Source organism: Engraulis encrasicolus, unplaced genomic scaffold, assembly GCF_034702125.1.
Source record: "Engraulis encrasicolus isolate BLACKSEA-1 unplaced genomic scaffold, IST_EnEncr_1.0 scaffold_132_np1212, whole genome shotgun sequence".
Taxonomy (NCBI): domain Eukaryota; kingdom Metazoa; phylum Chordata; class Actinopteri; order Clupeiformes; family Engraulidae; genus Engraulis; species Engraulis encrasicolus.
In genome coordinates this window covers 38925-45010 of record NW_026944823.1, presented here as the reverse complement: position 1 = coordinate 45010, position 6086 = coordinate 38925, and positions in this window count along the sequence as shown.

The window sequence follows — 6086 nt, the reverse complement described above, 5'->3', positions numbered from 1 at the left end:
AGGTCACCGATGCAGTGGTGGACAACCCATCAATCACAGTGCAAGCCAGGCTGCAACACAACAACATCAACCATCTCCTGTTACCAACAACATCTAGGCAAACCCTTTTGATCATCCAAAGTATGGAGTACTGGTCCAGCCTTAAACTTCAAGGAAAATTAGCCAAACTCCCCTGTGCAGACCGCTCTACATCACAGGCAATATTCAGTAATGCCACCATCAGTGATGAGATACTCATCTTCTGTGTGAGGGCACGCCTACAGGTTCTCCCCACAAAATACAATCTGTCCCTCTGGTTTCCATCTATCCACTCTCCTCTATGCATGCTACATGACCCTCCGCAACATCTGGAGTCAGTAGCCCACATAATGAACAGCTGCCCCTCCTACAAAGGACTGTATACCGCCAGACACGATAGACTGGTGGACCTCATCGCTGCCCAGATCCCCTGTGCTCCTCAGGAACAACTATACAAACATACCCCTGACAAGCCCCACTGGTTTAATCTACAAATCACTTCTCAGGAATTCCCAACACCCCAGACATCATTTGCATATCACAAGAGGAAAAAATTGTCAGACTCTTTGAAGTAGCCTGTGCCTTTGACCTGTTCATGGAGGAATCCTACTGTACCAAAAAACTGAAATACCATCCTCTAACATCTGCCATTGAAAGCTGTGGCTATAAATGTGTCCTCATTGTTCTTGTCTTTGGCAGTCTAGGCCATGTGCATAGGCTGGTGGTCAGTGGACTCAACATCAGTGGACTAAGTAAAAGACGGGCCAGACAGCTAGCTAAATACTGCTCAATATCAGCTGTTATAGGGAGCATGTTCATCTGGAAGAGAAGATGTTTCCTGTATCCTTAATGATGCATTTCCATAACAAGATGTGTCTTTTGGTCAAAATAGTTGTTGGATTATTCATCATATTTGGTTCCTATTGATTTTAACTTGTAATGTGGAATCAAATAAAGTACATAAAATGTGTAACCTTGCTAGTTCACTCATACACACACACACACAAGGTAAAACAGACAAACAACAATAATAATAATAACAATAATAATAACAATGGTAATAATAACAATAACAATAATAATAATAACAATAATAATAATAATAATATAGACACTGGAAATGTTTGATGAAATCATTGGCAAGATGGATAACAGTTTTTTCTTATGCCACTAACTGTATTTTTTGACATGTAATGCTCACACCATGTGCCACATGTTTTATACAGCAGAACAGTGCCAACTGTATCCTTTGTGACGATGTGTCTTGTGTCATACAACGTAAAGTGCCACTGATTGTGTTTGAGCCATTGAAGTGCTTCTGACTATGTCTACTGTTTCATTTACGATAGTGTCATGCTGGGGCTGGCCGTGGACAAGCAAAACAACAATGCTCCATTCAACATGGAGATTCGCTTCCCCACAAATGACATTGTCTTCAGTGTCAGGGTAAATGACAAGGTGACCAGGAAAGAAACTGTAAACAGCACTTTCCCCAATAGTGGCACATTAAAGGTAAGCCGGACAGATACTAACCAAAAAAGTTCTGCAATGTATCCATAATATCTGGTGCTACATTCGTTGCACAAGCACACGCACATCCATGCGACATGTCAGGGGTGGAAATTACGTTTTTTTTACCACCAGACACACACACACACACACACACACACACACACACACACATGCACGCACGCACGCACACACACACACACGAACACGCACAAAAATGCACGAACACGCACACATGCACGAACACGCACACACATGCATGCACACGCACAAAAACACATGCACACGCACAAAAACACATGCACACGCACACACACACACACACACACACACACACACACACACACACACACACACACACACACACACACACACACACACACACACACACACACACACACACAAACACACACGCACACATGCATGCACACGCACAAAAACACATGCACACGCACACACAATTTCTTGGATAGACCATTTTTTTACCACCAGTCACGCACACATGCACACTGGGCCGCTGACATCTTTGGCTGGGCCCAGGACAAAGTAATTTCAAAGGGCCCCCTACCTACTACACACAATGTAATGGGCCCTTATGAAAATGGACCATGGTTTTACTATGAGAACTGAACCAAGGTTTTTAGTTACCCATAGTTTTTCGTCACGTTTTTTTGAGCATGGTTTGTGACTGGTTTAACCATTGATTGACTATAGTTCGACCATGGTTCAACATGTGAGTAGCCGTGGTGTAATGGCTAAGGAGTTGGACTCTAGATCACAGAATTGCAGGTTTGAATCCTGCCCTAAACATTCCATAGACCTCCATCATGGCTGAAGTGCCCTTGAGCAAGACACCTAACATTGATCCAAGGACTGTAACTTATAGCGTGTAAGTCGCTTTGGATAAAGAAAAGTGTCAGCTCACTGTAATGTAATGACTAACTATTTGCTTTTTTTGAGTGACTTACAGGCTTCAATCCTGTGATCCAGAGTCCAACTTGTTAACCATTACACCAGGGACTACTCACATGTAGTTATTCAGTTGTTTCGTGTTTTCTTGGGTAACCATGACAACCATGGTTTTAAAAAAGAGCTTTTGGGGTGGGCGACCATGGTTACAAAAAAACATGGTTTGGGGGGAAACCATGGTTTATGTCAAAGAGTATACTAGGGTTAAACCAGTCACAAACCATGGTTGTCATGGTTACACTAAAACCCATGATTTACTATAATCCATGGTAAATCTATGGTAAAACCATTATTAGTTTTCATAGAAGATACATGGTTAATCTTCGTAAGGGCTACTACTATGACAGCTACTGTACTAGAACTATGGTTGGTTGATAACATTTAGAATCAACATGAAATGTGGTAGCAAAACCATGGTTACTGCATTATAACCATGGCCGATTTTCGAAAGGGTCGAGTAATCATGACATACCATGGTAGAACCATGATAACCTATTGTGAACCTGGGCCCGGGACAACATACCCCTTTTGTCCCTCCGTGTCGGCTGGCCTGCATGCACACACACACACGCACACACTATATCTTGGATAGGCCAGTGTGATTATTCCTGATTAGTCAGTCAGTGTGATTTTTTGCTTCTCCCTGATAGATCACTGTGACCTTCACTGGGGACAACAAGTACCTCGTCCAGGTCAATGGCAGAAATGTGACCGTCCCCTCTTTCATACAGCCTCGCCAGACGTATGTGGTCATAGGTGCGGGGACACTGGAGATCACCGGGTTCTCTGTGAAACCAACCTCCAACTAGTGCCAACGTCTGTGAGGTGACTTGCCATTTCTCTGAAGATCCTATGCTCTGACCTGTCAATAATTTGACAATTTTTTGTTCACAAGACGACCCAAATTACTGTTATTCTCAGCCAAATTCTGAGGCGGAAGCAGCTACATGTAAACACAAGCCATTGGAGATAATGATTTAGGCAAACCTGACAATGCACTCTCAGTTCCTTAAATTTATTAGTGAACCATCAAACAGGACCATCAAAGAGGTGTGACGAAAATTGTTATACTTTAAGCGATGAGAACAACGGAGCTTTGGAGAAATTCACAGTCCCCTGGCTGTAAGGCACAGAGCACCTATGATGCGTTTACACTGCAATGCTAGCATTACCATACCCTGTCTCTGCTCTGCTCTTCCCATAGATATGTACACTAGATGCCATGTTTATCTTTTTGGTGCGGCCAAACCCTATGCACCACCTTCTTGGTCCAGTATCCAATGGTTTTCATAAATGTTTTGTTACCGCCACCTACAGGACATTGTGCGCAGCGTATCGCCTTGTCCTGGGCCACCTCGCCTTGGGCACAGGACAACTGACCTCTTTGCCCACCCCCACCCCCCGTCCTCTGTCGGCTTCCCTGGTAATACTGCTTAAATATGTCGACAATGTGAATTCAGCAATTCAATCCAATACAACCAAGTGGTTAACTCTGCATCTAGTGTCCATAGACATATATGCACCTTCCCCTGCTTCACTTGCTTTTAGCTAATGATTCGTTTTACATTGCTATGGGCTACAACAGGCTGATGCACAGTAAATGGTCCACTCAATGTAAAAGCTGTTGTTGTTAGCTAGTTCAAAATTGTTATAATCACTGGCCCCATAGCAGATAACACTCATAGATGTCAAAGCTTGTAAGGGAAATCCCTCATTACACATGGATGATGGTAAGACATGTAACCTCTACAAATAATCAGTTGTGAAAAAATAAACAAAGAAATAAATGCATTAGAACTCTCATTTTCGTCTGACTGCTGTGACTGTGTGAATGTGCTAGCAAGTGGTGTGACAACACAGGAGATATTATCTTTGCCAAAATTTTGCTCTTGTTATAAAAATCCATGAGCACAGTTAACAGCACACCAACCTTCTCAACTTGTCATCCAGGGCGGTGGCTGTTAGAGACGACAAAGGGGTGACTTTCCCAGGGCCCAGGAGAAGAATACCCAGAATTAGGTCCTCAATACATTGTATGAAGACTTCTGTTCTTGGTTTAAGGTCCTTTCAGATTATTTTGTTCTGGTCCCAGCCAGCGACCCCTGTAGTCTGTCAGCGACCCCTGTAGTCATCTGATGCATAAACAAGTCATAGTAGTCGAACCAATACGTTTTGAACGAGTTCTTCAGTAAAGCAATTAGACAGCATCACCAACACACAAATATGTATTAACTCCTATGCATGGCTATGTAGAAAGTACATCAGGTGTCAGTAAAATTATTTTAATAATAATAATAATAATACATCAAATTTGTATAGTGATTTTCTAAATACCCTAAGACGCTTTACAGAACATGTAACATAAAACAAAAAACATGAACACACATTCAAAGACATACAGAGACTAAATCACAACGGCAATGGAAAGTTCTTTTTTTCATCCATAAATCATGACGGTATGGAGCGTTCACAGTAGTGGAGAAATATTGAAGCCCACGGCGGGGGCGGCGATGAAAAGGCCATGGCGGGATGCGAAAATCCAGAGCCTCCCGTCGTGGGGGGCGAGCTCGTCTGAAGGAGGCAGCCGAACAACCCGGTTAAGTTCTATGGATGGAGGAGCCGCGGAGACGCCTTTTAAATGGTACAATGGTGCCCTCTATAGGCAACCTGTTGCAGCACTTACAGTGGAGTGGCATGCTCTGGAGCAATTCAAATGTGTAATGTTAATGCTCACGACTCTAAGGCACACTATCAATCAAAAACATTTGTACGTGTAACTTAAAAAGTGAAATTGGGGGATCATTACACTGACAAATAAATGTACATTGTTCATATTTTTGGGTTGGTTGTAGAGCAGATGGAAATGCAAGCAAGGCCAGGGGTATTGTGACATCAGGCCAATGAAATTCTTATTACAATAAAAGAAGCTGTATGTGTTAAGGTTTATTATACAATAGTTAGATCCGGTCGAATTATTTCACACTTTCTGATTGGACGAGAGGCGTTCTACACGTCACTAGGAGTGAGGGTATTCCCCAACACTCTATGAATGACTCTTCACATCTAATAATCACTCCGCGACCAAAGATACAAAGTAACCGTTACACCAACATTCCATTCCATCATTCCATAAAATACATACATAAACAAGCGAGAGGTAATCGAGGAATTGACAGGTAGCCTAGTGAAGAAAAAAGAATAGCTATGGACGAGTTTATTATCAATTTCGATCTGAAGTATGAATCAGATGAGCAGGGGCGTAGCACGAAATTTGGGGCCCTAGGAACAACTTCTTTCATGGGCCCCCCTACTCACAACCCCCCAAACAAGCCCCATCCCCCCCCCCCCCCGCACGCGCGTGAAAGCGCGACTGATATTGTCATCCTCCTTGCCTTCCTCAGAAAAGCGCTCTAGGTCTATGCTTTCCTCCCCTTCACTTGAATCATCCTCATTTTCAATCATATGATAGCCTATCACAGAACAGACATAATATCCTTATTTTTCACATCACCAGTTGTGAAAAGTCTGCTATCATATTCATAGAGATGACTTTTAATCACTTCATCACTATGGTGTGAGGGGGAGGAGAG